General features: G+C 48.3%; 1 protein-coding gene across 2 annotated transcripts in view; it reads left to right on the top strand.

Moving 5' to 3' along the window:
* Positions 1 to 12353, top strand: part of SH3RF3 (SH3 domain containing ring finger 3) — a 364525-nt gene that overhangs the window by 310688 nt on the left and 41484 nt on the right. The gene's annotated exons all lie outside the window — the stretch shown is intronic.

The raw sequence follows: 12353 nt of genomic DNA on the forward strand, positions 1-12353 counted from the left end.
CCTCTTGGCTCTACCACATGATGTGGATCTTTGAAAACCTTTCTATATAAAACCAGTCTTCCTTTTTTTTTTAAAGATTTTATTTATTTATTGAGAGAGAGAGAGCGCGCGCACACAAGCAGGGGGGGCGGCAGAGGGAGAGGGAGAAGCAGGCTCCCTGCAGGGAGCCCAATGTGGTGCTCAATCCAAGGACCCTGGGATCATGACCTGAGCCCAAGGCAGACGCTTAACTGACTGAGCCACCCAGGCGCCCTAAAACCAGTCTTCTGATGAGAGTGTGCGAGGCAGAGTTGGGCTGAGGCCTGCCACACAGGATGGTGTATTCAGGGCCAAGACAACCTCTCTTGTCCTTTGAGGAACAGTACCAAAGACCTGCCCAGTCCCTTGCCCAGGGCCCTGGAGGCATGCCCACCAGCTCACTTACTGTGCTCAGCAGGAGCCCAGAGGCCTCTCAGAGCTTTACACACAAGATTCCTCAGGGCCCCCGATCGGTGGTGCTCAGGCCTCGTCACCACCTGTCTCACCTGGTCTGGAGGAGTATTATGCCCAAGCTTGGGAGTGCGGAAGAGGCCTCAGTCATAGCCACTGCTACTGTGCTCTCAGCCAGCACAGCTCAAGTCCCCTTGAGACCAGCAGGTCCCAGGCACGAAGTGAAATGGTTGCTCTGTGGTTTGTGTCCATGTCTGTTTGCAGATCCCTTAGGTCTTGGTCTGCTCCCTTCCACCTTGCAGCCTGGTTAGGAGGTATAGCTGGGTCTCATTGGGAGGCAGAAGTGGGGGTGCAAGCCCACCCTCTCACTTGGCCATGCTTCCTGGAAGACTAGATCCTCCAGGCCTTAAACAGGGGATGGACTTGGAAAGGGGAGGGCAATCATAGTTCTGTAAACATTTCTGGTCCTTTACCAAAAAATTCCCTCTGTCTAGTTTGCAAAACAGATAGGGCTAGCGTCAGGAGGGCTCATGACAATAGAGTCAGGCTTGGAGGAGTCTACATGGAGAGCGATATTGCTCACCATCTTGCCCTCTTAAGCGTGTTGCTAAGGAAAACCAGCGCTGGGCCTGCTCTCAACATTCCCAGCCTCTTAGACACTTAGCAGGCATTTTGTTTTCACTCAGGGTTCACTCTCTGCTAACAGTTCTCCTACATCAGCAAGGAGGAGTTGAGTCCAGGGGACACCCAGAGGGTCCCTCCTGATGAAAGGCACTGTGGAAGGAAGCCCTGCTTCCGGAAGGAAAGCAGCAGAGATGTGCACTTCACTCGGGCAGCAGAAATGCACAACCGATGCCAGCCTGGAGCGGCCATGCTCAGGGCTGGGCGCTGACTCCCCGCGGCCCGGGGCTGTCCATGCTGTGCTCCCACGTGGGAAGTGAAATGGATATTGCTGGATGAAGCGAGCACATGTTCGTGGGGATGGCGGCAATCATCCGCCTCAAACCCCGGTGGAAAATACTGTACATCGTCCTTCCACATGTTATGTGTGGTTTTCACTTCTCCCCTCTCAAACAAAGCATAAACAAAAAAAAGCACTAGTCTGAAAAAAACACCTGTTAATGGTTTTTCCTTTTGTAGTCCCAGTAGAATTTCTCCTACCTTATAGTAAAATGCAAAACATCCACAGTTGCCATTTCTAGCAGAAGAACCAAAATGGTAGCTGTTCCCGTGAATCCGTGTGGTGTGCTCTAAGCCAGCCCAAGTGGGGCCTTGTGCCTTTGTGCCGCGCCCCCCTCCCCCCCACCGGGACGGCAACTGAACAGATTTCCCCAACTTAGAAAACACAGCAGTTGGCTTCAAATCTATTTCTGGGTAACCCCATCACAGATGTGCCCATCTCTAATTACAGTGGAAGGATTTTTTTAAGTAATTTGCAATATTCTCCAGGTTGTTTCTGTTAATGAATTTTCCTCTGAAAAAGGCGGAGCTCCCAGCCCTGCTGTCCGTGGAGACCCAAACCACAGCGCTTGTGTGTTTTCACAGTGCCGAGCTCTTCTGGAATTCGATCCAGGCCCTTCCAAGCATGGGCACAAGAGAGAAGACTATGACTGATGGGGCTCCTGGCCCCTGAGGTAGTGGCAGGGGTGATTGTCTCCTAGGAGCATGGGAGATTTATTCCCAGGCATCCCAGCATGGGGGATACGAAGAGGACCCACACCTGGCTCGTGTGCTTTGATTGCTGTGGAGATCCCTGGGAGGCTGGCGCTCTGCTGGTTCTACCCTTGGAGATTGGGCTTCTCAGCCCTGCTGCAAGCAGGCCTTGCGCATTGGCCCAGCTTGGCCCACTTTTTGGTTGAGGCCTCCAGAGAGACTCAAGGGCTGACAGGGTGGGGACTCTTTCTGTAGACTGAATCCTGAGCCAGAGCTCTTCTCTGGGCCCAGGGCTTCTGCCAGAGTGTGCAGCCTCCAGCCTCTCTCCCAGAGGCTCTTCCTGCCCATCTTCCTGGGCCTGTGCCTGCCTGCAGGGGCTGCCCTGTGGCCCGGCTGCCAGCACACAGCAGCTCCATCCACCTGGAGAATGGCCCACTTCTGCTAGCAGTGCCCAGTCCAGAGGTATACCCCTGTGCCTCAGCCCTGGAGCCCACAGTGAAAGACTGGAGGGCTTCCTGGCACCTGTGCCAGGACAAGGGTACACAGAGGATGGGCCTGAGATGGGGGAGTTCTGACCCAGGGATTCATTCAGAGCCATGGACAACAGTAGGGACTCTTCCAGCATCTGGAGCCATTTGGGCTGATCGGGGATCTGTTCTGCTTTGAGACAGATCTGTTGGGGGTGGTCCTGCATGGAAGAGAGCCCCCCTCCAAGAAGACCTGGGAAAGACATATGTTGTATAGCTACAGGGTACTCCAGGCTGGATGGATCCCTTCCCTGTCTCCCAGATTGGAAACAGTAGAGGCACCCAGGGTGTGGGGAGGACCTCAGGGCACAGAGAAGACCCCAAGGCATGAGAAAGACCCCAGAATATGGAAATCATGAAGGTTACAATCTTCAGAAGGTACAGCTGGTGGGCATCATTGGAGGTCTTCCCATCCAAGGACTTGGGTCTAGTGTTTCTGAAGAAGGGACTGGATACAACTTTTGGAGTCATCTTTTGGTACCCACAGATCACAGAGTGGAAAGAAAATCTTGGAAGAATTTTAAGATGATCTGTAGTATTTAAGTTAACCCCTTTGTGCTTAAATCCATTTCTGTGCTTGAAACAACCATCAAATACCACCTATCATGTCCATCCATGACTTCTCTATTTCTGAGGCGTTATGAACATTCAGCACCAGATGATATAGATCAGTTATTGCTCAGGGTCAACTCCATGGGAAAGTCATTGGAAAGCGAGCACTGTGCCCCCAGACAGAGGCCATGGTCAGTGACTAGCAGCAGTGACTGAGGAAGGAAGTAGAAGATCATGGCCCTCCTGAAAGCCGGGAAGCTTTCCCCGGCCTTCTGGCTAGAAGTCACTCACTCACCCCTCTCTCTCCTGTTTATTATAAGGTGCATGTATGTGGTCCAGGCAGAGTGCTGGGCCCTGGGAATCTATAGCGAGAGAAGATTCTGCTCTGGCATGGAGGGACACTGAGTCTAGTACTGGAATGCAGGCTGGTAAGCATGCAACTGGGATAGAGTGTGACAGGTCTGGGGACAGGGAAGTTTCCTGGGGGGGGGCAGGTTCTGCCTGACAGGTAGGAGGACATTCCAAGCTGAGGGATGTTTCCCAAAGGTGAGGAGCCCAGGAGCAGGTGGGAGGTAGCAAGGCAGATCTAGAAGGGCCTTGAGATCAGCTACACACTGTTGAGCAGTTTGAGTTGTTGGGTGCTGGCTGAGAAGGTATAGTTTGGGTTGTTGGGTGCTGGCTGAGAAGGTATAGTTTGGGTTGTTGGGTGCTGGGTAGGAAGGTATAGTTTGGGTGTTGGGTGCTGGGTAGGAAGGTATAGTTTGGGTTGTTGGGTGCTGGCTAGGAAGTTGGGATTTAAGTTCTGATCAAAGGAGGTTAACTGTGCTCCTTCCCTCCTCTGAGTTCTGGACCCCTCGCGGTCTCTGCTCTTCCTGCTCAGGTAACTGCGGCTCACTCCATGACAGCCCCTCTGACTGGTGCCTTGCTTCCCTTCAGTGCTCTCCTTGGGGTCAGCATACCCTTTCTGGGGCCACTGGCTCCAGCAGTATCTTTCAAACCACACGTTCGAAGGTGTCCCAATCATGAGTCACCAAACCAATTTAGTGGATTTGGACCAACCTTTTTTTAGATCAAATAGAAGACACAGAATGAACTAGAATAGACTAGATCAGCATGCATTGCATACAGGAGGTATCAGTATATTTTGGGAAAATGATGGGTGTTGTGTGCTGAGTCCTGATTTCCAAAAAGTCTCAGAGCCCTGATCAATAGACCCTGAAGAGTGCGTTGCTTCTAGAAAGCATCTGGTGATATTTGTAGACTAAAGGGAGTTGGGAAAACTGTTGCCAATGAGATTTCACTCCCATGACTTCTGAGAAATTCTTTACTTTATAGACCAGAAGAAAGTTAACTTTCTGTGTATGGATGAAATAGTTTCAGGTCCACAGAGTAATAGAATATCGGAACTGGAAAGAGCCTCTGAAGATCTTTTCATTAAACTCCTCTTTTTCGAAGATGCCCCTGAGACTCAGAGATGTTGAGAGGTTTGCCAGGGGTCACACAGCAAGCACCAGCATTGGAGCCGGCACAGGGACTCTGGTTTCCCAACCCTTTGTCAGCGCTGCTTGGCTCCGATGTGCTGGCTTGTGGTGGCCTCTCCAGTCTCCGTGAGGCGAAGGCCTCAGGTAGTTTTTGGCTTGTCCAGGTGTCCTGCAGCGAGAGGTCAGGGGTATCACTGGCAGGAGGCTGTGGGGTGTGCACAGCAGAGGGGAGTGTGATCTGAGGGTCTGCTTTCTGGTTCCACACTGAGCTCACCGGCAGCCAGAGCCCACGTGGCAGTGAACCATTTGACCAAATCCACATGGATGGCACAACCTCTATACTTAAGGCTTTGGGGAGCTGGTCTGAAAGGAACAGCTGACCTGACAGAATGACCGACAACAGCAGCAGCTAGGCCTGCAAGCAGGGACATTACAGGAATTGTGTTTGCAGCCGAACTTTGAACTTGTTCTATGTTATCTACATCCCACCTGTTTAAGAGCATAACAAGGCATGTATTACATAGGGTTACAATTATATTTTCAGTGAAAACCCAGGCATGTGCAATATAAAGAAATCTTGAGGGTGAAGCTCTTTAAAACAACCAGGCAGTTTTTTCTAAATTGAAGAATCCCTGGTTTATGAATCATTTTCTCTCCAGTTGGGCTCACTGCAGTAAGCAAGCCTTTTACTTGTGCTCTTTCTAAAACGCAGACTGGAAGGGGTGCTACTGTAAGCTCTGTAACCAACCTCTCAGTTGCTGCCAGTGTGTTTCCAATTTTGAGACAGGCAGATACCCTCCTGCTCTCACACACGCTACCTGAATGAGCCCCACCAACCAAACCAGTGTGGAGGAGGTGTCCCTCTGCATCAAATGACTTAATCGGAGGTGGGGATGGGCTGGGGCTGACCTCACCAGGTCTGAATTCCACTGTAGGCCCATCTCTTGCAGGGAGAGTTGCCCCTGGCTTGCTTGCAGGTCAGGCCCAAACATGCAGAGACCCTCAAAGCAGTGCTGTGTCACAGGTGCGGCCACAGCAGAATACAGTGACTCATGAAGCATGGTTGGGCCCACAGATCCCTGTGGCACATCTTCATGGGCTTCGGGAACCCTGTCTGCCCCACAAGTGAATTGCTAAGCAGTCTGGCGGTCAGTTGGTCAGCCGTGGGCTGTGGAAGCCCACTTCCTTCCGGAAACACCCATGCCAGGCAGCTCTGATCGCCCTTGGCACTGGTGTTGGCACTCTGGCTGGGCCGCGGGTCCCTTTCTGACTGCTGTGGGCCACTAGGAGCCCCGACGACTTCATACCCCCTCCTCTCCCCTCCATGTGCTTGGACTGCCTTCTGTGGGATGAAGAAAGCTGCAATTTAGCTTATGAGTAATTTTTAGGCTGAAAATGAACCCATCCTGAAAGCACGAACGAATCCCAGCTGTCAAAACAAAGCCATTCTGAAGTTTTGTAGGCAACTTATTTTTGGAAGGGAGCGTGCTGCTGGAGTGTCACGTCCCTGATGACAAGGACAGAACCTCTTCCTCATGCCTGTCAGAGCACAGACCCCCAGGAAGGACAGTGGCCGCACCCCATCTGTGGAGAGCTCAGAGGCAGCTCTGATCCAAGGAGGTTAGACCTTCTCCAGGGGTTGACTCTCTCCTGAGAAGGCACCACAGGGCCAAGCCGTTCCCCCAGCTCTCCCATAGAAACCCCAGCTTTTGTTCTGTGGTGAGCTTCAATCCAGTGCACTTCCGGCTGTCTGCTTGGTAGGGTGCTGGGGACCCTTTCGGGGCACAGATGTGGACACGGAGGTCCAGGTAGCCAGGTGGCCTGCCCGAAGCCATGCAGCTAGTCATCACTGGGAATGAAGCCAGACCCCTTGGTGCTCAGGCATGTGCCACTCCCTCTCCTCTGCCTCTGTCAGTCAGCTTCTCCTACTGGGGGCCCAGGGGCTCCTGCCACGGAGCAGTCAGGTCTGGTCAGGATAAAAGAAGGCACAGACTGATTAATGAGCACAGGGGGTACGTCTGGAGCGCAGCTGCCAGGTGTAAATCAGGACCCTTCTATTTATCCACCGACTGTGTGCCGTTGAGCAAGTTCCCTCACCTTCCTGTGCCTCTGTTTCCTTACCTGTAAAATGAGGACGATTGCACCTATCACCCTGAGTTTTGTGGAGGAGTAAATTAGTTAATCTCATAAATGCTCAGCCTAGTGTTTGGAACAAAAACACTAGAAATCATTATTAAGAATTTGATAATTAATTGAAGGCCAGATACCATAAGAATTAGGAGATAGATGCAGATATAAAACATATCCCTGAGGCTTCTAATAAAAGATTAAAAGGGCATTTGATTTTGCAGTTTTAGAAAAAAGACACTTAACATGGCCACATGGAGAGATGTGGGCTACTCAAAAATGAACCTGAATTGATTGGTGTAATCTCTTAGCAAAATGGTAATTATTCATCTCCTCTGCCACTGGCGCTTCCATTTTCTGATTTATTTTTCCTATGTCCACTGAGAAACAGCTATAAAGCGGTTTTTTAAGGTGTCAGTTTTGTACCTGACATTTAGCCTAAACAATGAATGGGAGCTCAAGAAAACTATTTTAGTCAGAAGTCATATTTCAATTGCAAAGCATTAAACCAGAATTCATTTTTAAAATAGTCATAAACTAGCAATGGAGAAGAATTTCTGATTACTGGTAGTCACACGTGGGAGTTCTGTGATTCTCCCCAGAGGACAGAGCCCACCATAACACGTCAAGATTGTTGGTGGATTTTACACATGACCCAGCCCTCCTGGACAAAAAAGAGATGATGTGATAGCAAGGTTGGTGATGTGGGTTGTAGGCATGCAAGTGGCCAAGAGCTACGGAGCACACTTGATTCCCACAGCAAGTTTGGATTCTGTTCTGCAAAATTCTATCGCTGTTACTACCTCTTTTTCATGACGTAGCTTCACATTGCTCATAAAGACAAAGTACTTTTTTCTAGTCTTCCCTGCCCAGGGAAAAACTCAGTCGTTGGAGCCAGTTAAAAAGAAAAACATATACACACACCCCATAAACCACACCAGAGGGTAACATCTGCAGAGTGGACCCAACAGGCTGTCCTTCCCAGAAGGCAATGTCCGCTTGATGGGGCATCTCTAATGTTCTAGAGAACTTGTGAGTGCTCTTCCATTTTTTCACATAACTGAAGGCAATGACAAGAAAGAACAGAGTGCTGATGTCGTTTTGTTTGCTGTGGTTTTATTTTGTTTTGTTGGTGCTCACCACCCAGGCAGTGGTGGCAGGGGTGAGGGCATTGTACCAACTCATTGAGATAAGACAACTTTATACCATCTTTTCCCTCTGGGGTGAAGTCAGTCATGGGGCAGACTTGATTTTTGTTTACCTGATATTTTATGTGCTTAGTAATTCCAGGCCATGTCTTAGTAATTTACAAGATACATTTGCATATAGCATGAGAATGAAGTCCATTAATCTTTTTAGAGGATTCACACTCTTTCTGTCCTTCTCAGGTAGAACTAATGGGCCAATTTAATGAAAACATTATTGCTTTCCAATCCCTTTGTACGAACCAACAGTGATGACTAGATTACTGGTTTACATCAACTTTCTTCTGATTCTTGGTTCTCTCCTTCACTTTGTATCACCTCAGACAAATCACTTAGACTTCAGTTTGTTTAGTATTAAAATAGGAGTAATATCTTCTGCTATTAAAAAATTAATTATTGGTTGTATCAGTCAGAACTCTCAAGAGGAACAGAACCAATACAAAATATAGATATAAATATTTATTTTAGGAATTGGCTCCCATGATGAATTTGGAGGCTGGCAAGCCCATCTGTGAGGAAGGCCAGCAGGCTGAAAACTCAGGCAAGAGTTGATGCTGTAGTCTTGAGGCAGAAATTTTTCTTCCCCAGGAGTCCTCAGATTGCTCTTAGGGCCTTCAACGAGGCCCACCCACAGATCCGGCACATACTCTTAGTAACTCCTTTATTTAAAGTCAACTCACTGTAGAAATTAATAATGTCTACTACATACTTTCACAGCAACATCTAGACTAGTGCTTCAGTTAACACGGCACCATAGCCAACCAAGTTGACACATAGAACTAAGCATTACAATCTACCCTTTATCAATTTGGCACTCGTAGCCATCTCTGTAAACCATACTTAGTCTCCAAATAAAGACAACAATGAAGTCCTGCATCTGCCTAATACAACTATGCTGTATACAACTGAAAATGCACTAACCCTTTCCCCAGAAGAGGATTAAAGTCCTTAGACAATGTTCACTCTTCTCCTTGATATCCCATAACTTAAATACTGTGATATAAACTTAAAAATATTTAAGTACTATGATATGAAGTCAGTACAACTTATGTTACATGATAAGGGGATAAGAAGGAGAAGAAAAAGGGATTATACACATACACAGATAAACATATTCATAACAAAATCAATTATAATCCTAGTTTCTGTAACTGGTCATAGCTGGTATTCATAACTACCTTCTTCCACTACCCACTCCATGTTCTCTTTGCCTTCAACAAGCACCTAGCAAGTTGTGGTTCTTTACCTGGTAGGTAACCCAAATATTCATTCCTAAAGGGTCTGGGCTACTAGCAGTACTGACTGAATTGAGTTGTAGCTTTCCATTGACCTTCATCCCAGGTCATGGTAGTAGTAAGAGGTGCCCTAAGGAACATGCTGTGTTCCAGGCTCTTCCGCACCTCCATTGTGGAGTACAGCCCAGTTTCCCCTAAACTAAACCCAACTTCTGACTGAAATAGTTACAGTCAGGATCAGGCACTCCAGGCAGCAAGGTAACTACTTTCTTTGCCTGTCTATTCAGTCGTGAGGCGTCCGAAATGGTTGGGTGGCAGTCTTAACTTCCAGTTCAATAGAATTGCTATTATGTCTCCTGGTGGAAGCATTCCTACCTTTGAAACTAAGATATCTGGGCCAGCAGAGTATAAAGTCTATGGGGACTGATATAAAAAATTTTGGTAGTGGGTCTCTGGATGTAACAGCACATGGTGCCATTCCCATTTCCACACCTTGATTCCTGGACACATGAATCTTGGCCACGGGAGAAACCGCACCATAAATTGAGTGCTGATTTGGAGCACATATAGCCTCCTGGAGAACTTGGCCCCCAACCCTGCAAGGTGTTGCCACCCAGCTGGTATTGTTACTGGATCTCCGCAAGACCATTTTGTCAAGCCAGCTGCTTTAGGATAGTAAGGAACATGGTAAGATCAGTGAATTCCCTGAGCATGGGCCCGTTGCCATACTTTTTTTGCTGTGAAGTGAGGTCCTTGATCAGAAGCAATGCTGTATGGGCTACTACAACGATGGATAAGGCATTCTCTAAGTCCACAGATAGTAATTTTGGCAGAAGCATTGCATGCAGGGAAGGCAAATCCATGTTCAGAACAAGTGTCTATTTCAGTGGGAACAAAATGCTGCCCATTCCATGATGGAACCAATGTCCTCTGTTCTAGCCAATGTCTGGCTCCTCACTCCAGAGAATGGTGCCGTATCAGGGGCTCAGTGTTGGTCTCTGCTGCGGGCAGAATGAGCACTCCTATAACCAAGTTGTCCTCGGTGAGTGGAAGTCCACCATACTGAAGCCATACATGACCTCCACCCTATAACAATAGCCACTTGGGCAGGACTGGCTGTGGGGAAAGAGGATGACTGGTATCCACAGAATGGGTCATTAAAATCCTCCTCTGCTGAGAGCAGCCTTTAGTGAGCATTCATGGAGGATAAAATTTATTTCGCATATTTGCCCATTCATTGAGGTCTCTCCATTTACCACTTTCCCAGACTTCCTTGACACCTCCTTGCACAGCAGCCTGGACCTCTTGCAGAGCCTCCTTTTGTTCTGGGCCCCACTCAGAACTAACAGCTCTGTCAACTCACTCAGTAAATGTGCTGGAAAGCACACCCAAATGGGGAATATATTGCCTACAAATCCAAAGAGGCACATAAGGCATTGTGCCCCTTTTTTACCTGTGGAAAGGGCCAGATGCACCAACTTATCCTTGACCGTAGAAGGGATTTCTCAACAAGCCCTGCACCACTGAACCCCTAGAAATTTCACTGAGGTAGAATGCCACTGAATTTTTGTTGGATATATTTCGCACCCTCTGATGTGCAAATGTTTTACCAATAAGTCTAGTATCCAATAAGCCTAGTGCTCGATAGTTTCAATTAGCATAGTATCACCCATGTAATTGATCAGTTTGCTGTCTTGTGGAAGGGAAAGGTGATCAAGGTCCCTGTGGACTAAATTATGACATAAGGCTGGAGAGCTGATATACCCCAGAAGTAGGACAGTGCCAGCCTTGCCCACTGAAAGCAAATGCTCTGCTGGTCTTTATGAACAGGTATGGAGAAAAAAACATTTGCATGGTCAATAGCTACATACCAGGTACCAGACTATGTGTTAATTTGCTCAAGCAAGGAAGCCACATCTGGTACAGCAGCTGCAATTAGAGTTCATACCTGGTTAAACTTACAGAAATCCACCATCATTCTGCAAACTCCAGCTGTCTTCAGCACAGGCCAAATAGGAGCGTTGAATGGGGATGTGGTGGGAATCTCCACCCTGCATCCTTCCGGTCCTTGATGATAGCATTAATCTCGCAGTATCTACAGGAATGTGGTATTGCTTTAGGTTTACTATTTTCCCGGGCAGAGGCAGTTCTAGTGGCTTCCACTTGGCCTTTCCCACCATAATACCCCTCACTCCACAGGTCAGGGAACAAACATGAGGATGGATTCTGCCAGCTGCCGAGTATGTGTATTCCTATTGTGCATTCCAGAGCTGGGAAAAAAACCACAGGATGGGTCTGAGGACCCACTGGACCCCCTGTGAGACACACTTGAACTAAAACTCCAGTAGTCACCTGACCTCCATAAGCCCCCACTCTGATGGGGGGACATGGTGATATTTGGGGTCTCCTGGAGCCAGTGTCAGTTCAGGGACAGTGTCCAGGAGCTCCTGACAGGTCTGATTATGTCCTTTTCCCCAGTGCACAGTTAGCCTGGTGAAAAGGTCCTTTTGGGGAGAGTCGGGAGAAAGATTCACAGTATAAATTGTTGGCAATGTAGTGGGGTCCTTCCTCAAGAGGATCCAGCTTTCCCTTCATTGGAGGGGTTCTGGGTCTCTAAACCCTCAGCCTGGGAATTGATAGAGAAGTCATGACCCTAGTTAGACTTCTGTTCACTAGACCTAGTACTCTTGTGCTTATAGATCAAGTCAGGATTTAGTAGCATGCCCAGCTGTTCTTCTGCTAGGGACGCCCTGACCCACTACTGAGTGCCACAGCTCTGATAGCTGATTGGACCCTGCCGTCTGTCACAGCAACCATGACCATCTTGGTTTTGGCATGTAAGTACCTCCACTTGGTTCCTGTAGGCTCAAGATCCACATCCTCCCGTTGCATTCAGGCTTCCTGATTCTGTGCCACGCTTCTTACTGTAAGGTTCGGTCAGTGTGGAAGCGTGACCACAGAGTGCTTCAAGGATTCTGAAGCTCTTCTCACAAGTATGTTTCTCACAGTGGGTATGAGAGGTGTGTCATCCTGGGACGGGTGAGCAGGTCTTCCATGACAAATCCACTCAACACTCCAATCTCCCAAAGCTTTGGGGTACATTTCTTTATAGTATATCAAGGCAGGTAGCATTTCAACTTAATT

The sequence above is a fragment of the Zalophus californianus genome, chromosome 8 (genome assembly GCF_009762305.2).
Source record: "Zalophus californianus isolate mZalCal1 chromosome 8, mZalCal1.pri.v2, whole genome shotgun sequence".
NCBI lineage: Eukaryota > Metazoa > Chordata > Mammalia > Carnivora > Otariidae > Zalophus > Zalophus californianus.